The following is a 21,291-nucleotide window of genomic DNA, read 5'->3' as shown; positions in this document are numbered from 1 at the left end:
TTATTGTCAAATTGTCTGAGCCATTCCTCGTCTGTTCTTCTTGTTTCAGAAGTTTCAGATGAACAAAAACTTCCCCTTGGCAGTCGGTGCTCATGTGGTGCTACAGGCAGAGGAGCTGAGCAGTAGCCTTATGACATCGACCATAACTCAGCAACCCGCCCATCACACACTCACTCCACTAACCCTGATCTTAAATCCTCACCCTGCCACCTGCCTGTGTCATCTCTCCCCATTGAAACCCGCAGGTTGACTCATTTTAACCAATGGGGTTGAATTATGCAAATCACCTGGAAAGAGTTAGCACTGACTGGCTGAGTTAACTCTGATGTCACAAAGCGCCTCTGCCTAGAGCACCAATTTAATGGGGATGGTGCAGAAAATCAGGCTTTTCTGGTGCTGCTGTTTTCCACTTGTCACCAAAATCAACAAGGTTCTTCCCACCGATGCCCAGAAATTTTGGAATCAATTTAACGTTGTCTTCAAAAATTATCGTGTTACAGACAGACAAAGAAATGGCATTGAACTGACGCAGGGAGCTACAGCTGCCGATATAGCACCAAATTAGACTTGCCCGTCTGGTCAGAGCCCAGCGACCCCGTGGAGCTGGTGGTAGCAGGTGAGGGCGCAGCTCAGTATCCCTGCTCCCAGCCCCACTCCCAGCCGGACACTCAGGGGATCTCGGTGCTCAGAGTCAGGCTCTGCCCTGAGCCCTGGGCCCAGCAGAGGGGACGCCTGGCTGGGGAGTGGGGACGGAGTCACTGGAGGTTCCCAGCTGGGATAAGGAGCAGCTGCTGGAGATTCGGGGCTGAAAGAGGGGGGATTCCTCGAAAACAGCCACGAAACAGCTGCGGTGGGGAGAACCCCAAGGATTCCTGGGCAGCTGAAGTAGGGTGAGAAAGAAACAGATGGGACAGCAGGCAGCAGCTCCCCGCACCCCGGAGTGCTCCCGGCAGAAAGGGCTGGTAGAGTTTGGAGGGAGGCTGCCCAGGCCCTGGAGAGAGACACCAGCAACCAGCAAGGTAGCAACCGGCACCAGAAATGAAGGGCCCCAGTGAGCGGGGAGCCTGTGGATAGGGACCCTCGTGGCCGAGCTGTGTTGTCAAAGGGCGCCAGGCACAGAGCTGGCAGGGAGAACGTCCCGTTCACAAGGGACAGAGACGGCATGGAGGACTAACTGTCTTGATTTGAGCTGGAACTCAGAACTAGGGTGACCAGATAGCAAGGATGAAATGTCGGGACAGGGAGTAGAGGATTTTAGGTGTGTATATAAGACAAACCCTGAATATCGGCACTGTCCCTATAAAAAGAGGACATCTGGTCACCCTACTCACAAAAGCCAAGAAAGACAGCGCAAGAAGATGGCTTCAGCTGCAATGAATGTTTGGGTGTTTTTTGCTCTGCCGGCAGCACTCCAGTGTTTTTTTTTTTTTTTTTTGCTCCGCTGGTAACCCCCCTCATGTGTCCCGATATTTTCTTCCTCTCATCTGGTCACCCTAGAAGCAGTGTGTAAGCAGTGTCAGGATGAGCTCTACCCTGACATCTGGTGGTGAATTATGGCGAGTGTGGAAAAGAACTCCAGGGGCTGATCTTGTTTGCATAGGCACACCCACTCGCCTGGCATGGAACAACAGCAACTGAAAGTGGTTACTTTGGCTGGTGGGGGATCCCCAGTTTCTCTATTATTGGGGCAGGAAGAATAAAGTTTTGTTACCCTGATTCTGTGAATCAAGGCCAGTGGAACTGTTGTATGACAGAAGGACTGAGTGAGTCCTTCACCATTACCTAAGTAGCACTTGCTTGACAAGGGGCATGGGTTACAAAACCCAGTGAATTGAGAGAGGATGGGGACAGGTATTTGTACCTGATGGTATGGGCCCCCTCTGAGGGTTTGAAACACCAATTGCACCACCTTCTCTCTCCACTGTTGAATGTTAGAGCTAACTTTGATTCCATTAGAAGTCTAGTTACAGACTGCTGAGCTGAATTCACTTTGGGCCAATGGTGCACCAGCACTAGGGCTCCCCTACTATTGAGCTGAAATCACTAAGAGCTGAAATCACAAAAGAGCTAAAGTTATTAAGAGCTGAGATCACTGAGTGAAGTGTTAACAAGTGGGGGAGCCTGAAGCTATATTGCTCAGCAGCTGGTGGAGCAATTTGTGGGGACGACTGGAGGAGCGGCGTGGAGCCTTGTGGGGCCGGTTGGAGTGGCCCAAGGAACGGCGAGCGGAGCTGTTTGCGGGGACGGCTGGAACGGCTCACAGGTCGGTGAGCGGAGCGGAGTGGAGCGGAGCAGCTTGTAGAGCGGAGCAGTTCGTGGGATGGCAGGAAAGTGGACTGGCTCGTGGTGAAGGCTGCGGCGGAACCCCCACGGAGAAACAGACGGCTGGCCAGCCTCGGATCACGTAAGGTGCCCCTTAACACCCTGCGTGCCCCCCCTTTTGGCTCTGGGGCTGCACTGACCAGGGACAGAGACTTTGGGGGTTGTTGGACTTTGGGGACTTTGGGTGGTTGCTGGACCCAAGAGACTTTGGGGGTGTTGGACTTTGGGGACTCTGGGTGATTTTTGGGTTGTTGGATTCAAGAGACAAAGGGAAAGGACACAGCCCAATTTGCTGGGGTGGGTTTTGCTCATGGTTTGTGTTATGAATCCTGTTTGTGGTGTTTTTCCAATCTTATGCTGATGTCGTTTACCTCATGTTATTAAACATTTTCTGCTACACTCAGACTCCGTGCTTGCGAGAGGGGAAGTATTGCCTCTTAGAGGTACCCAGGGGGGTGGTATGTAATTGTCCCAGGTCACTGGGTGGGGGCTCGAGCCGGTTTTGCATTGTGTTATTGAAACAGAACCCCTAGATACAGAACCCGGCCCTTGTTGCTGCCAACTTAGATGGGCAGAAGGGTTACAAGTGCAAAGGCTTGGGAGAGTCAGGGGTAATGGAGGAGCTGAGGGAGAGGGAAGGAGCCTGGGAGTGAACCTGGAAGGTGTTGGGTGTGGGTGAGAGAAGGTTGTTTTTTTTCAGTGGGGGGGAGGTTGTTAGGGAGCTGGGAAGCCTCCCCCATGCAGACCCCAAGCCTCTCCCATTCAGTCAGGCACATCAGTCCCTGTCCCCGCAACCCCCGTCCCCATGGGTCTCTGCAGCCTCCTCCCCCATCCCCAGACTCAACGCTGTCACCCCACTAGCTCCTGAGCCCCAGTCTGTGACCCCCCAGCAGCCCTGGGTGCCCCACTCTGCCCTAACCTGGCTCTGCGGCAGGTGCTGTGATGAACTTCTGCTCCTGGGGGAATTCTGCAGCACTGGGCAGGCAGAGAATTTTTTTCCCCACAGAAATACATTCTGCCCCAGAAGTGCTGCAGTTCTGCCTGTTGCCCAGCAGGGGGCCGCTGTGGCGCCAGAACAGCGCGCTGTGTTCCTGCTGCTGGCTGCTGTGGTGCCACAGTGGCCTCTGGTGGGAAAAAGGCAGAACTGCAGCACTTGGGCAGAAACAACGGAGGAGTCCTTGTGGCACCTTAGAGACTAACAAATTTATTTGGGCATCAGCTTTCCTGGGCTAGAGCCCACTTCATGGGATGCCTGGAGTGGAAAATACAGGAGCAGGTATAAATATATGAAAGGACGGGGGTTGGTTTACCAAGTGTGAGGTCAGTCTAATGAGACAAATCAATTAACAGCAGGATACCAAGGGAGGAAAAATAACTTTTGAAGTGGTAAGAGAGTGGCCCATTACAGACAGTTGACAAGAAGGTGAGAGTAACAGTAGGGAGAAATCAGTATTGGGGAAATTAAGTTTAGGTTTTGTAATGACCCAACCACTCCCAGCCTTTATTCAGGCCTAATCTGATGGTATCCAGTTTGCAAATTAATTCCAGTTCTGCAGCTTCACGTTGGAGTCTGTTTTTAAAGTTTTGTTGTTGAAGAATTGCCACTTTGAGGTCTGTTATTGAGTGACCAGGGAGATTGAAGTGCTCTCCTACTGGTTTTTGAATGTTATGATTCCTGATGTCAGATTTGTGTCCATTTATTCTTCTGCATAGAGAAAAATGTATGAAATGGGCAGAATGGATTATATGCAGGGAAAAAACAAAATTACGTGGGACAGATGAATTCTGCATGTCCGCAGATGCGCAGAATTCCCCCAGGAGTAACAGTGTATGTATGTGTGTGTATGTGTGTGTGTGTGTCCCTGCCACTCCCTGCTGGAGGGGCTGGGCCCTGCTCTGCATGTCAATCACATGGGTCCTGTGCCCTAGTGCAGTGGTTTTCAAAGTTCGGGTCATGACTCAGTGATGGGTCGTGGAATGCCAGGCACTGGGTCGCCTTGCTCAGCACCCAGGGACTCTAGAGGCCGGCCAGTAAAAAGTACTAGTAAAACTACTAATAAAGCTACTAGTCCCTACCCAGCAGCAGGTCCAGCTCATAGGCAGGGGGGCTACAGGGCTCCGTGCGCTGCCCCTGAACCGAACACCGGCTCCACACTCCCATTGGCCAGTGCCACGGCGGGGGCAGTGCCTGCGGGCGAGAGCCACGAGGAGCCGCTTGCACACCTCCGCCTAGGATCCAGACCTGCTGGCTGCTTCTGGGGTGCAGCGCCATCTGGTGGTGCCAGGACAGATGGGAAGCCTGCCTCTGCATCCCGGCTGCGCCGCTGATCGGGAGCAGCTGGAAGTAAGCCTGTGCCCCAACCCCGTGCCCCAATCCCCCACCCCAGCCTTGAGTCCCCTCAAACCTGGAGCCCCTTCCTGCACCCTGACCCCCTCATCCCCGGCCCTACCCCAGAGCCTGCACCCCCAGCCCAGAGCCCTGACCCTCTCCCACACCCCAACCCCCCGCCCCAGCACAGAGCCTCCTCCCACACCCCATAGCCCTCAGCCCCAGTTCCACTGGGTCATGGGCATCAACAAATTTCTTCACATGGGTCACCAGAAAAAAAGTTTGAAAACCACTGCCTTAGTGGACCAAGTACCAGGCTGGGCCTCAGGACTCCTGGGTTCTATTCCCAGGTCTAGACTTTGACCAGGTCCCCTCACTTGGTGCCTCAGTTTCCCCATCTGTGCAATTGGGATGGTGACCCAGCCCCTCCCTTGGAGAGCACATCCTGTTAATCTCCTGATTTGTAATAAACACAGAATCACAAACTGCCCCACCCACTGGCACCCCACAGTGTAGAACCAATGTGAATGAAATTGTTTTTAGTTATTCACTGTACCATTGTAACTTCTCATTACACTTGCCATTTTGCCTACATTGTAACTTCGGTGCAATATTGTAATTCAAAACCCATTTTAAAATGCTGACTCCATTTTGTAGAAGGCCTGTGCTGCAGCCTCCATTTTTGCAAGCCAGACTGTAATTTGATTAGTCTAGTTGAGATGTGTGAATGAGGTATGTATGGGTGATAGAATCAACCTCCAGCACCAGCCCCTGCTGATGAGATAAAGTTGAAATACCAACGGCTGAAGAACTAGACAACAGCCCTAACTCAAGCAAGAAGCATCCACCCTAAAAAGAAAAAACAACAGAAGGAAGATCAAAGCCAGGTCCCAGGCTGACAGTCACACCTGCAATTGATGGGTGATCAAGCACCAAACCCAGAGGCGGCGTGACACAGCAAGACCTAGAGACTTTGAATCCAAACTAAAAGCCTATAAAAAAGGAAGGGTAAGATAAGAGACTTGGGGTAACGTTCTGCTATCAACATCAAGGAGCATCGGTGCGCGCCCGACAGAGACCCGGCTCCTCCTCGGGCTCAGCTTTCCTGGCCAGTTAGCTGCCACGAGCTCCGATCCCAAGCTGCGAACTCAAACTACAATCAGGACCGGTAACTATCCAGCAGCTGCAGAACATTTTGGTGTGTGTGTGTGTGTGTGTGTGAGTGTATGTGTATAAGCATTAAGGTATTTGCTAATAGTTACAGATTAATAATAAATGTGGCATCTTTGTCTTGACCCCTAAAACAATCCTGTATAAGTTTGTGGGACAACAACAGCCCCCTTGTCCCCACACCAGGAGTGTGTGTAACACCTGGGGGAGATGGGATCGCTCGGGGGGAGAGGTGTGGGGCCCTCCTGCTCTAACTGCTAGACCCCGCTTTCCTCCCACAGCTGGGGTATATAACAGGGTATGTTCTGGGCATCAGCTTTACTCAGAGTTTCAGTGGCAGTAGCAGAAACAGCAAGCGAGCGCCGGTTCTGGGCAGACTTCCCCTTTTGTGGTTTTATTGGCTGCTCCTTTAACAACTCAGGATCTAAATTTACCCTACGTCCCCCCCTCATAGGGGCCGTAAACCACAACCCCTCCCAGCCCCCCCATCCCATCTCTGTCCCACATAGGGTGACCAGACAGCAAATGTGAAAAATCGGGACGGGGTGGGGGGTAATAGGAGCCTATATAAGAAAAAGACCCAAAAATCGGGACTGTCCCTATAAATCGGGACATCTGGTCACCCTAGTCCCACACCACTTGGCTAAGAATAGATCCTGCAGTGGACGTCACCTGAGAAGGAGGTTGGACAGGTCCCTCCATGTGACAAAGTGGGGAATTTTCTTGGTGCTTTGTATGAGCACTGTGATTGCCTCAGTTTCCCCTGTGTGCGGTGTGTGTAATGAGGTGGTGGGAGAGGGGGGTGTTGGTGCAGAGGGCCAGGTGTGACCTCGCCTAGCAGCCTGGACACTGGACAACGCCTGGACGTGGTGGAACCAAGGAAGTGATGACCCGGAGGCCCAGCCCATGTTGGGAGCGGCTGGTTCTGGCCAGTGGCGGGACAAAGGCCTGGGAGTCCGAGACAAGGGGTTAGAGGGTACATGAGATGGGGGTAGGGGGCAGAGGGTTGAGAGGAGAAGGGACAGTGTGGGAGCTTGGGGGCTGTAGGGGAGATGGGGGGGCAGGGGTTGGAGGGGAGACGGGGGCAGGCTGGGGGGGATTTGAAGGGGGATAGACCGGGGGGAGGATGGGAGATAGGGGGTCAGGCTAGGAGGGAGTGACTCTGCTGTGCAACAAATCTGCTGCTCCTTCCCCTCCTGCTCCGTGGGGCCGAGAGCAGCTGTGGGGGGAGGCTCCCGAGTGGTTGGGGGGTGGCAGGTGAGCAGGGGGCTTCAGGATTTACGAAGGCCATTGGGACCATCTGGCCGGGTGGCTGAAGCACATTTAACGCTGCCCCCGAGTCACGGTGCCCCCGGTGTTACCCAGCGCTGTGTGAGAACAGACGGGCAATGGTGCAACCATCACACCCGGGTCCTGGCTTCCAGCCCCCTGCTCTAACCACTAGACCCCACTCCCCACCCAGAGCCGGGAATGGAGCCCCCTGACCCCCAGCTTCCTGCTGCCCTCTAGCCAATGGCGTATAAACAAAGCCTGTGTCACGTCCCTCTCTAGAAGCCTGGCCACATAACCACTGACTGTGTCTCCTCCAGCTTGGAGGCAGGGTCTCTGCAGGGGCATTAGAAAGTCCCTGGGTCTCTCCTGGCTGGTGACCCATTGGGGGCCCGGGATGGAAATTCTCTTTCTCTGATTTTCTTTTGAACCTGGTTGATTTAATTCACACACTGAGAAAAGCCCCTTAGAACCAGGCGTTACAGTGTAAACGCACCATCACCACTCAGCTGTGGCGCAAGGAGCAGCAAACCCAGGTGTTCCCCCTTGCACCCGCTCGTCACACGGTGCCACGGCTCATGTCACAGGTGGGCAGATTTTCAGGCTGAGAGGGAATCCTCCAGCACCAGGAAATACCACAGTTAAGTTTTCCTCAACTCTGCCCCCTTTAATTGTGTGATCACGTATTAATTTTACCTACATGGGTCACCAGCCAGCTTTGAACTCAGAATGCAACAAAGCAGGCTGTGTGTGTGTGTGTGTGTGTGTGTGGGAGGGGGTCTGTTTGTGAATCTTTATGGAAATACAGGAGAACTCGAGAGTTACAAATACCTCGGGATTGGAGGTTGTTTGTAACTCTGAAATGTTCACTACTCTGAACAAAAGGTTATTGCTGGTCGTTCAAAAGTTTACAAGTGAACATTGACTTCATACAACTGAACATGGGCTTAGCACAGCTTTGAAACTTTCTAATGCCGAAGAAAAATGCTGCTTTTAACCATCTTAATTGAAATGTAGCAAGCACAGAAACAGTTTCTTTCCCTTGTCAAATCTTTCCCTTTGTGTTTTTAGCAGTTTATGGTTAACACAGAACTGTTCTGTATTTGCTTTTTTTTAAAAGTTATCTCTGCTGCCGTCTGATCGCTCACTTTCATTTCCAAATGAGGGGTGTGGTTGACTGGTCAGTTCGTAACTCTGAGGTTCTACTGTAGTGGTCAGTTGAAGATTGAAGACAAGACCCTGTGGTCTCCTGGCTCCCAGCCCGATGCACCTTCCCCAAGGCTGTAAGTTACACTGAGGGTGACCTGTCCCCACTCCCCACAGAGACATAGACAAGCTGGGAGCTGCAGGATGCTTGGCCAGGCTGATAGGCCCAGGGTTTCCTGGGTTTTGTAGGGACCTCTGCTTGCTTCGGCTGTGCTAGATTTTGCCTGCAGATTAGAGACAAGGTGTGATGGACACAGGAAGAGATGACACATCATTGACTTCCTGTAGCTGGAGCCACCAGCTGAGTTTCTCATTTGGGGCTCGATGCAGCTGGGCTCTGGGGTGTTGGAGGCAGCGCTGAGGGGCCCCTCGCTGCCCCCATCATGGCATCTGCTCTCATTGTTCTCTTACTTGGTGAGTGTTGGATAAAGCCAGGGCGTGTGCCCATGGGGGGGATCTGAGACCAGGGCGTGTGCCCATGGGGGGGATCTGAGACCAGGGCGTGTGCCCATGGGGGGGATCTGAGACCAGGGCGTGTGCCCATGGGGAGGATCTGAGACCAGGGTGTAGGATCCAGTTGCTCTGAGATGTAGCCCCTAACACCAGTTTCCTTTCCAGGCTGCTGGCTGGCCGGGCACAGCGGGGCGTGGGGAGGTGAGTATCACTCTATGGGGAGGAAGGTAACATCAAGGACGGGGGAGGGGATACGTGGGGTGGGGAAAAGAGGAACTGAGCCCTGAACCTTCCCCAAAACTCAACCCAAACTCCCCCCTGTGAGCTCAGACCCGGCCTCGTTCTTCTGTGACCCCAACGCACCCATGGAGTAACTAGGAGCCGAATCTGGATCCCAGGGTCTGGGCCTGCCCCCCACAGGCTGTGAGGATCGTGGGTTGGGGGCGGCACGTGGATTTATTTCAGCTCATACAAATGCTAATAGGGCCCGTCCATGGGCTCTAGATCCCCTTGGGGAACCGAAAGGTTCACGGTCAGTGCAGCTGTGGGGGAGAACCCCCTAGATCCACCCCTGCCCCCAGATCCACCCAACAGCTCCCTCCCCTGCACTTACAGCCCCCCCCCCCAATCCCAAGGCCTGGGGAAAGGTGGGTCTTGTAACAGACTCTATTTCCTGTCGTCACAGACTCTATTTCCAACCCCGGGGCGGGGTACAGAGCTGCAGGGGGCCCACTGGTCAGGCTCCCTGGCTGGCCGCAGGTGGGGTCGGGGGGGCAGGTGATCTCTCATGCAGCTGGGTCCTGAGCTACGTCTGGGTGAACCCCCTGCCCCCAAGCCCCATGGGCAGCAGTGCCAACCCTGGTAGGGGACAGACTCCTAGAGAGGCCGAATGACGGATGGACTGAATTGGGGAGGGGCAGGCGGGGGTGTGTGTCTCCCCTGTTTAACTCCTTTCTCTTCTTGAAAGCAGGGCGAGAATACCCCAAACCTCCCATCTGGGTGAGCCCCAGCAGGGTGGTGGCGCTCGGGGGAAGCGTCACCATTCGCTGTGAGGGTTTGTACCCGGGCACGGAGTTCTTTCTGCGTAAAACTGGATAAACAAACCTGCAGGTGCGGATGGTGCCTGATGGGACCGTGCCTGAATTTCCCATCGCCAGTGTCGGCTGGGAAGATGGAGGGAGCTACACCTGCGACTATCGCTCCATAACGGAACAGAATCGCTGGTTGGATCTCAGTGACCCCGTCAAGATCATTGTAGGAGGTGAGGGAGGGGCCCGGCTCAGGGTCCCGGCTCCCAGCCCCACACCCAGCCAGATCCACAAGGGGTCTCTGCACCGATGGGATGCTGAGAGCCAGGCTTTGCCCTGGGCCCAGCAGAGGGGACGCCTGGCCGGGGAGTGGGGACGGAGTCACTGGGGGGTTCCCCAGCCAGGGGGGAGAAGCAGCAACTGGAGATTTGGGGCAGAGGAAGGGAGGATTCCTGCCCCCAGGGGGAGCTGCAGAGCAGGGGGGGCCTTTCCCTGCAACACATCAGTTAGGGGGTGATGGGCGGAGCTGAAGGTTATAAACCTCAGTGTATAGTAGAGACTTGCACAGTCCCCTACAAGTCAGTGGTGGTGCTGTGCACAGAACCCAGGAGTCCTGGCCCCCATCCTCCCTGCTCTCCCCACTAGACCCCACTCCCCTCCTGGCCTGGGAGCGGGGACGGAGTCACTAGGGGGTTCCCCAGCAAGGGGGTGCAGCAGCTGCTGGAGGTTTGGGGCTCAGGAAGGAGGGATCCCTGCCCCCAGGGGGAGCTACAGAGCAGGGGCTTTCCCAGGGGGATGCTCCCTCCCTGGCTGCCTCCGCTCTGGGGACGCACAGAGGAGTCAGGGTCCAGGGGCTGCCCAGCCGGCCCTGGCCCCAGCGCTGAATTCACTCCCCACCAGCCCGGACAGTTAAAGCCGTAACAAATGCCGGGTCATGGTCCGAGCAGCGTCACCATTTCAGCCCCTTCCCACCCGGGCCTGGGTGCTCGGTTCTGTCCCTCCCCCATCCCACCCGACGCTCGTTTTTATCCCACAGAGGGAACCCACCGAGCTGGGCCCCAGCAGCCGGATCCCCCCCTGATGGAGCCGGCGGGAGAAGGTGAGCGGGAGAAATGGAACAATTCATCCCCCAGGGAACAGGGCTCCCCGCTCAGACGCCCATGGGGCCATGCGGGCTGTTTGGAGGGGGATGGTCCCTGCAGACAGAACTGATGGTTTCAATTCCTCTACATAGAGGCTGATGGATAGATCCATGGAGACAGACGGCCACGGGTCAGTGGGGACCAGGGTTGCCTGGTCAAAAAGGGACCCTGGTGGCTCCAGTCGGCACTGCCGACCGGGCCGTTAAATGTCAGGTCGGCGGCACAGCGGGGGCCCGGGGTAAGGCAGGCTCCCTGCCTACCCTAGCTCCACGTGGCTCCCGGAAGCGGCCGCCAGGTCCCTGCAACCCCTAGGCTCCGCATGCTGCCCCCACCCCAGTGCCGGCTCTGCAGCTCCCATGGGCCGGGATCCGTGACCAATGGGAGCTGCGGGGAGCGGAGCCTGAGGGCATGAAGGCAGCGCACCCCCCACAGAGCTGCCTCAGGGACCAGGTGACTGCTTCCTTGAGCCCCAGTAAGCACTGCCAGGACCCGAACCCCTTCATAGAATCATAGACTATCAGGGTTGGAAGGGACCTCAGGAGGTTCTAGTCCAACCCCTTGCTCAAAGCAGGACCTAATCCCAACTAAATCATCCCAGCCAGGGCTTTGTCAAGCCTGACCTTAAAAACCTCTAAGGAAGGAGATTCCACCACCTCCCTAGGGAACCCATTCCAGTGCTTCACCACCCTCCTAGTGACAAAGTTTTTCCTAATATCCAACCTAAACCTCCCCCACTGCAACTTGAGACCATTGCTCCTTGTTCTGTCATCTGCCACCATTGAGAACAGCTGAGCTCCATCCTCTTTGGAACCCCCCTTCAGGTAGTTGAAGGCTGCTATCAAATTCAGCTATTTCCCTCTGCTGAATATGGGACACCTGGTAAAATTACCCGTATTCAAGCGAGTTCAATGACAATCAGTCAGAACTATGCTGTGCAAACCTTCAAATTAACATCAAGGTGACTGAGCCCCTGTTAAAAACAAACACTGCGTAGCTGGATTCTTTTTATTTACCTTCTTATCTTTAAAGCTCCCCACTCAGACGCCCAAGGGGCCATTCGGGGATGGTCCCTGCAGACAGAACTGATGGGTTCAATTCTTCTATATAGAGGGTGATGGATAGATCACTGGGGACAGGCGGCCATGGATTGGCGGGAATATGGGTCCTTGGGAACATAGGGCGGTGGACAGATGGGAGCACATCTGGTGATGGATAGAAAGATGGACTAAGAACTCGTCTCCATGAAAACTGGACCTGAAATGACGAATCCCGTGTGGTTCCCAACCCCCACTGGTGATCTCAGAGCGAGTCTGGGCTGTCAGAATTAGCGCCCCCTGGTTTGATACAGCCCCGTTTGGCAGACAAGCTCCCCTGTAGCTCTACAGACACAGGGACATTCCTCCTCCGAAATAGGAACAGCCGCGTCCAGACCTGCTCGGCAGTGACTCCAGGTGTGAATGGCACCTGACTGGGCCAGGGACCATCTGTGTGTTTGTGTCTGTACAGCTCCGAGCACACGGGGGAACTGGCCCACGACAGGGGCTCCTGGTAATTAATACTAGTCAGTAATGATTTTGGTTCCGGTTTCCATGGAGCCAGGCAGGGGCTGTATCTGTGCTGAGGGTCTCGTTGGGCCGATCCTCCCCATTCCGGGATCCCGGGGGCGCTGAGCTGGCTTGAATCCCTGGGTCCCGTCCTCTCCCCAGGAACGCTGGCTCAGCCCGGGGAAGAGCCACCATTGCCGATTGCGGGGCGGGGGGAGTGTCCCTGTATAACTAACCACAGACACCAGGGCTCCAGCTTTCTCATAACCCCCCCCCAACAGACCCCACACGGGGAACCGACCCAACTCAGTCTGGAGCAGCACTGGTTCCCACTCCACATCTCCGCGCTGTTCCCAAGTGGTCACGGACTCACAGGCCTGTGCTCTCTCAGCTCCCCACGGTCCTTGGGAGGAACCCCCTTCAGTGCGACAGCCCTTCTCGGGGGCCACAATCTCTCTCGGGGGTTAAGCCATAGGCTCCACCTCCTGGAGCTGCACCTCACTGAGCCTTCAGCTCGCCTGTCTCTCACTAATCCCCCTTCTTTCTACTGCTCCCCAGTCACTTACTGCAGGATGGAATTTGGGTCTCTCCAGGCTGGTGACCCATTGTGGGCCCAGGATGGAATTTCTCTTTCTACAATTTTCTTTTTTCTAATTCACACGCTGGGAAATGCCCCTTAGAACCAGGCGTTACAGTGTAAACCCGCCATCACCGCTCACCTATGGCGCAAGAGGCAGCAAACGCAGGCATTTCCCATCGCGCCCGCTCCTCACACGGCTCGTGTCGCAGGAGGGCAGGTTTGCAGACTGAGCGGGAAGGCTGCAGATTCAAACCCTCCAGCATCAGGAAATGCCACAGTTACAGTTTCCTGAATGACATTAACTCTGCCCCTTTGTGCAGCTCCATTATGACGCCAGCCTTTAATTGCATGATCACGTATTCACTTTACCTACATGGGTCATCAGCCGGGCTTGAACCCAGAATGAAAAGGGGATGGAATTTTCATGGAAATCGTGGTCAGTGGAAGATTGAAGACCAGACCCCATGGTCGCCCGGCTCTCAGCCTGATGAACCTTTCTCAAGGCTGCAGGGTACGTTGAGGTGACCTGTCCCCCCTCTCCACAGAGACACAGACAAGCTGGGAGCTGCATGACGCTTGGCGAGGCTGACAGTCTCTGGGTTTCTTGGGTTTCGCAAAGCCTTCTGCTTCTTTGACCACAGTAGATTTCACCTACATAATAGAGACACCGTGTGATTGACGCAGGAAGAGACGAGACATCGTCAACTTCCTGTAGCTGTAGCCACCAGCTGAGTTTCTTATTTGGGGCTCGGTGGAGTTGGGCACTGGGGTGTTGGAGACAGGGCTGAGGGGCCCCTCGCTGCCCCCATCATGGCATCAGCTCCCATCATCCTCTACCTCTGTGAGTTTCGGAGACAGCCTGCACGTGTATCCATGTGGGTGTGCGGGGGGTATCTGAGACCAGGGCGTGTGTCCATGGGGAGGGCCGATCTGAGACCAGGGCATGTGCCATGGGGTGGGGGAGAACTGACTCACTCTGGGATCTGGTGCCTAACGACCTGTCTCCTTTCCAGGCTGCTGGCTGGCTGGGCAGAGCGGGGTGTCGGGACGTGAGTATCTGTGGGGCAGGGGAAACTTTAGTGTTCAGGACGGGGAGGGGGGATGGGGGATTGGAAAAGAGGAGCTGAGCCCTGAACCTTCACCCCAAAAATCAGTTCAACCTTCTTGTATTGATCCCAGGGGGCTGAGATCAGAACCTGGCCCTGCCCCCTGTGCAGTCGGGGGTGACTGCTGATTGACGGGGGGGCAGGGGGGGGCGGGTGACCAGACCTCCCATTTTAAAGGGACAGTCCCGTATTTAACCCTCCTGGAGGTGTCCCGAGTTTTTCTTAAAAACAGGCAAATTCTCCTGTATTTTCTGTCTCCCCCGTCAGTACCTGCCGGATCCCTGCTCACCAGCTGCCTGCCCCCAGTGGCTGACGAGACGGGTGGGTGTGCAAGGCTGGTAACGGGGCGAAGATGCAGCGTGTGGAGCCGGCCGCTCCCCTGCTGGTCCATCAGTGCAGCCCCCTGTCCTGTTTCTGCCCGGTGCGAGCTGCGGTGGCTGGTGGGTGCGGGCAGGTGTTAGACACCAGCTGGTTACGTGTTGCCTCTGCTGCCCACCCATCAGCACTTTACGTGCTCCCCATCTTGCTGTCCTCTCCCTGCTTTGCCCCTTCACCCCCCACCCAGCCCCGCTGCTCCTCCATATCCCCCCCGCGGTGGGGCGCAGCCCAACCCAGCGCTGAGGGGAGAACCAGCCCCTGGTCGGAGCGCTCAGCTCACCCACAGCCTGGCCGGCGGGCTCCTCCCTTCCTCCCCCCACTGCCTCTGGCTGGGCCGGCGCCCCGGGAAAGCCCAAGACCCTCCGGCCTGGGGCACTGGCCAGGAGGAGCTGAGCCCTGGGTGTGCCAAAGCCCCGCACTGCGCTGGCACGCGGGAGCCTCTCCACCCCTCAGCTAAGCTCTGGAGTGGGGGGGGGGGGGGAAGCGATTTCCAGCCTGTTCCTACCCCTAACCTGCAGGCTCCACAGCAGCCCCCCGGGCAGGGGCTTAACACCCTCTTCACCCCCCACCCCCTTGCCCTGGGTCCTGCGCCCAGGGAGCGCAGGGCTGCTCCGTCCCCTGGGCACCTCCCCTGCTGAGCCACCGCTCTGGCCAGGTTTCCTGAGGCCCCTGCAGGGAACTACAGCTGCTATTATCACCTCAAATTGAACAGGTTCATCTGGTCACATCCCAGCGACCCCGTGGAGCTGGTGGTAGCAGGTGAGGGGCCCGGCTCAGCATCCCCGCTCCCAGCCCCACCCCCAGTCGGACCCTCAGGGGTAGAAGCATGTGCAAGGGGGGAAACAGGCGCAGGGGCCCCCCAAATCAGTGGGGCTGGAGCACAGAGCTCCTCTGAGGAGCAGAGCCAGCTCCTCTGGCTGTGGGGGGCACACAAAGTTCCCCTCCAAAAGTGGCCACATTCTCATTCCTGTGCATGCCCCTGATCGGGGGGTCTCTGTGCCAATGGGATGCTCAGAGCCCTGGGCCCAGCAGAGGTGACGCCCGGCTGTGGGGCAGGGATGGAATCACTGGTGGGTTCCCCAGCAAGGGGCAGCAGCAGCTGCTGGAGGTTTGATGCTGAGGGAGGGGGGATCCCTGCCCCAGGGGGAGCTGCAGAGCAGGGGCCTTTCCAAGGGGGATGCTCCCCTGGCTGTCCCGGCTCTGGGGACGCACAGAGGAATCGGGGCCCAGGGGCTGCCCCACCCCCAGCCTGTGCCTGTGCCTGCGTGGCTGTGTGATGCCCACCGGGGCTGGGGGCTGTCGGGTTCAAGAGCAGTGGGAGCTGCACACGGTGGCTGCTCAGAAGCAGCCTGGAAACAGATGTGGGGAGACCCCCAAGGATTCCTGGGCAGAGGAAGTGGGGGGAGCGCGAGCCTGGGGTGGGATTTTTTTGTGGTGGGGAGAGAGAGAAAACACAGCAGGGGACAGCAGACAGCAGCTCCCCCCCCCGCCCCCAGCGCTCCGGGTGGAAACAGCTGGTAGAGTTTGGAGGGAGGCTGCCCAGCGTCGGCAGAGAGACACCAGCAGCCAGCGAGGTTGAAACCGGCACCAGAAATTAAGGGCCCCAGCGAGCGGGGAGCCAGTGGAAAGAGACCCGGTGGCCGAGCTGTGTCGTTGAAGGGCGCCAGGCAGGGAGCTGGCAGGGAGAAAGTCCCATTGAGAAGGGACAGAGATGGCAGGAACAGGAGGAGGCAGACAGAGGAAAGACAGAGGCATGAGGGGGAAAGTTAAAGGAAGAACCTGGCAGTGAAACACGAAGAAAAAAAGAGTCTCTAAGTACCTAAGCAATTGTTAGAAAACCGCAGGAGAAGTAAAGCACGAATGAAACATCACGGAAATGAGCTGTGAGCAAAGAGAAACGGGCTGAAGAAATGAGGAGGAAGTGAGCTGGAGCGAAAGGAAAGCAAATAGTACGGACAAGTTCCACCCAGCACCTTCGCAGTGACAGGAAGGGAAAAATTGTCAGAGAGCCAGGGCTGGCCTTACCATGAGGTGAACTGAGGTGGCCACCTCAGGTGCCAGACTGTGGGGGGCACCACTAGAACCCAGAGTGTGGCAAATTGTGTCTGCTGCAGGTGCCTATGTATTCGCTCTGTTCTAGATGCACAGAGATGGTGGAGTGCTGTGCTGGAGGAAGGAGGGCACAAGAGACATAACAGGCAGGCAGGAGAAAAGGTGAGAGGGAAGAACAGAAAGCAGCAGGAGCTGCAGGGAGAGAGAGGAGGAGGAGCCTCTTGTGTACCTCTCTAGCACCTCCATGAGCCTGGACTGATTCACACCAGCTTCTCAGGGAGCTTCCTGTTTCCTGCTGCTTCCCTGAACCCACTGGAGGAGAACAGGCAGTCAACTGAAGTAGTAGGAGCCAGTTAGGCCCTTAAGACCCTGATATCTTCCCTCACTCAGGCCCTGCTACCAGCCTGCTTATTTGTCCCCTTCAATTGAGTGTTGAGAGTCACTATAGCTGGCACAGAACAGCAGTCATGAGTGAAAGAAGAAAAAATGCCCCTTTGGGGCAGCATTCAGAAAAAGAAAGAAAGCAAAGGAAGCTTTTCTATCTAAGCAGGAAGGAGCTCTCCTGAGATACATAGACACAAATGTTCACGGTGAGCCTTCCGGCCCCAGTGAGGATGTGAGTGGTGAGGAGATGCCTGATCTTCCAGTTAGTCAGAGTGCAGGTGACCTGGCAGCTACTGCAGCATCCATATCTCCATCTCAAATGGATGTAACCATGCACATTCCTGAAGAAAAGTGTAGATCAGCGACGAGTGTGGTGGAGGCGCAAGAAACAGCTGCTGCTGAGTTTAGTTCCTTAAGTCTAGATGATCCAGGACAGTGGACCCACTTGAGCAGTAGCCTGAGGGACTTCCTTGTACTGCATGGGCCACAGCAAGTGAAAAACTTCATGTTCCCCAAAGACAATGAAAATAGAAGTTTCCATCCAACACATTACTGGTGTGAAATCTCCAATGGTAACAAAGTGGAGAGGCCATGGCTTATGTACTCAAAAACCCAGAATGCTGCATACTGTTTTTGTTGCAAACTCTTCCAGTTTAATGTTCCAGCCACATTGGGTTCTACAGGAACAAAGGACTGGAAAAATCTGGCTAGAAATCTGGCATGCCATGGGAAGGCAGCAAATCACCAGAGAGCATTCCATAGATGGAAAGAGCTTGAGATGAGACAAAGGTTAAAGGCCACCATAGATGATCAGCATCAAGAGAAGATTGCATCAGAGTCTCTTTACTGGCAAAATGTCCTGAAAAGGCTCACTGCCATTGTGAGAATGCTTGCTACCCAAAACCTAGCTCTGCGTGGCACTTCTGATCAGCTGTATGTGCCAAACAATGGAAACTTCCTTAAAATTGTGAAGCTGATGGCTGAGTTTGATTCTGTACTCCAGGAGCATCTAAGAAGAGTCACCACCCAAGAAATGTACACACGCCACTACCTTGGAAAAACAATTCAAAATGAGATCATACAGTTACTGGCAACAAAAGTCAAACAGAGGATTGTGGCAGATCTGAAGTCAGCAAAATATTACTCTGTTATTCTGGACTGTACACCTGACATCAGCCTGTTACGGACTCACAGATCGTGCCCACTCTTGGCCCCGTGCGGTCCGTGGGGGGTGCCCCTTTCAGTGCGACAGCCCTTCTTGGGGGTCCACTCTCTCTCGGGGTCAGGCCCCTCCACCTCCTGGAGCCGCACCTCTCTGAGCCTTAGCACACCTGTTTCTCACCGTGGGCCCACGGCCGGCTCCCGGCACCAGGCAACCAAGCACATGCTTGGGGTGGCACCTGGTAAGGGGCAGAGGGGGGAGCGCGGCGCGGCGCGGCATTCCGCGGGGGCGGGCTCTGGCGGCGCGGTGCTCGGCAGAGGGGCGGTGCGGGGCGCGGCGCTCGGGGGTGTGTGTTCCGGCGGCGCTCGGCGGGGGGGCGGCGCGGGGCGCGGCGCTCGGGGGGTTCCGGCGGCGCTCGGTGGGGGGGTGGGCTCCGGTGGCGCGGCGCTCGGCGGGGGGGGCGGCGTGGGGCGCGGCGCTCGGGGGGGGGTGTTCCGGCGGCGCTCGGCGGGGGGCGTGTTCCGGCGGCGTGGCGCTCGGCGGGGGGCACTCGGGGGGTGGCGCTTTTTTTTGCTGCTTGGGGCAGCAAAAAAGTTAGAGCCGGCCCTGCATGGGCCCCCTCAGGGAGTCCACTCGCTCTGGAACCCCGGGGCCTCCACCCCCGAAGGGGTTGATGCCACCCTGTTCTCTAGACCAAAGTGACTCTCAGCCAGCATAAAACAGGAGGATTTATTGAGAGTTGAACACAGCACAGAAAACTCTCAGGGTCTCAGGCCTGGCCTCCCTCAGCCCAGCACATCCCAGTCTCTCTGCATCCAGGTGGGCTCTGCCTGCTCCCCCTCTCCAGCCCCGAGCCCCCCTGCTTCCCAGCTGGGCATCTGAGATCACCGGCCGCAGGCCCCGCCTATGTCCATTGTCTTCTCTCCAGGTAAACAGGGTTGTAAACCGGGGCCTCCTCTCCTCGCTTCTGTCCTCTGGCTGGAACCGGCTGGTTAGGTCACTGGGTCCTCACTCTGCAGCCCATTGTCCACCCACTGGCCAGAACCGGCTGCAACTCCTGAGCCGGGACTCCGGGTCACCAGGTCGCCGGGTCACCAGTCTCTGGGGTATCCATCCTCCAGGCCATTGGCTGAGGTCCCAAGTTCCCTCTCCGGTCCTCTGTAACAACAAACTCCTTCTCCCCTCACCTCGTTAAACCAGTAACACCCAGGGAAACTGAGTCCCACCCCCTCCGCATGCAAACCATTGAAACCTCACCGAAAACAAGAAACCCCCCCACTTCGTCACACAGCCATATGGAACAAATGACTTTAATGATGCGTTTTGTAACAACAACGGAACCTAGTGAAAATGTCCCTGCAATGGTGACTGTCAGAGAGCATTTTCTAGAATTTATTGACATTGATGATACTACAGGAGCTGGTATGACAAATGTGCTTCTTAAAAAGCTGGAAGATACGGGAATTGCGAAAACTGACATGAGAGGTCAGGGCTACAATAATGGTGCCAACATGAGAGGAAAGAACAGAGGAGTGCAGACACGGGTCCGAGAGTTAAACCCTTGAGCTTTTTTTGTCCCATGCAGTTCTCATTCATTGAACTTGGTGGTCGGTGATGCAGCATCAGCTTATAGTGAGGCTGCTGAATTTTTTAATGTAATTCAAAACATCTATGTATTTTTCTCTGCATCAACTCATCGATGGCAAATTTTGAAGCAATATCTGGGAACATCCTCTCTGACACTGAAACCACTGAGTGCCACATGATGGGAAAGTGAAGTGGAGGCGATAAAGCCTATCAAACACCAAATTGGGAAGATAGATGATGCCAAAGTTGCCATTATGGAGGATAATGCTATGACATGAACTGTTCGTGGGAGAACAGTGGCAGAGGGAAATGGAATCACCAGAAACATACATAACTTCAAATTTCTGTGTGGCTTAGTGTTGTGGCATGACATACTGTTTGAAATAAATGTTGTAAGCAAGAGACTCCAAGGTGTTGACCTTGATCTATCTGGAGCAATGGAACAATTGGACAACGCAAAGTCATACCTACAGTCTTACCGGTCAGATGAGAGATTTCAAAATGTTCTGAAGAGTGCACAGAAGTTGGCAGAGAAACTTCACACTGAAGCTATTTTCCCACCCATTCAAGAATACAAGAGTCACCGAAGAAGAAGACATTTTGATTACGAGGCACAGGATAATCCCATAAGAGACCCCAAACAACAATTCAAAGTTGAAGTCTTTAACCAGGTGCTAGATTGTGCAATACAGTCAGCTGAAGAACATTTCATGCAGCTCAAGGAACACGGCAGTATATTTGGGATGTTGTATGATATTCCAAAACTCCTCACTATACCTGAAGAAGACCTACACCAGCAGTGCAGGGCACTAGAGACAGTGTTGACACATGATGACATGCGCGATATTGATGCTAGTGATTTAGGTGATGAACTGAAAGCCCTTTCAAGCTACATTTCAGCAGGATCAAGTCCAAAGGCTGTTCTGGAATATATGGGCACAAATAAGATGACCACCGTCTTTCCAAATGCTTTTGTTGCTCTGCACATACTTCTAACCCTTCCTGTAACAGTTGCCAGTGGAGAATGCAGCTTCTCCAAGCTGAAGTTAATAAAAATTCATCTACGCTCCACAATGACACAGGAGCGGCTGGTCGGCCTTGCAACCATCTTAATAGAGCATGAGCTGGTCCAGACTGTGGACCTTCAGGAACCAGTTCAAATCTTTGCAACCAAGAAGGCATGGAAAGCACCACTTTGATTATTCAAACAGATAAAAATGCCAGTGTTTACTATGCAGACAAGAAAAGTTACATTTGCTGTTCAGGCATTTGAAAGTTACGTGTTACTTAACATTTTTGAACAAGGAATTTTAAGTTGTTAGTTCTCCTTTATTGGGGTAGGTAGCAGAGCAGTATCATGAGAGGAGTAGAACAGGAAGAAGGCAGAATTGAGATCTTTCAAAGTTTTGGCCCAAGCGAGGGGGTATGGGGGCATCATTTGAGCTCCTCACCTCAGGTGCCAAAATGTTGTGGGCCAGCCCTGCAGAGCGCAAAGGGACTCTAGAAAAAGCAGCGGAGGGATAGTTGTTCGATTGAGAAGCCGACCCATCGCCTGGAGAAATAGCTGCAGGTATCTGAG

The sequence above is a fragment of the Emys orbicularis genome, chromosome 21, assembly GCF_028017835.1.
Source record: "Emys orbicularis isolate rEmyOrb1 chromosome 21, rEmyOrb1.hap1, whole genome shotgun sequence".
In the NCBI taxonomy this organism is placed as follows: domain Eukaryota; kingdom Metazoa; phylum Chordata; order Testudines; family Emydidae; genus Emys; species Emys orbicularis.
Note: the sequence above shows the minus strand (reverse complement) of the source record.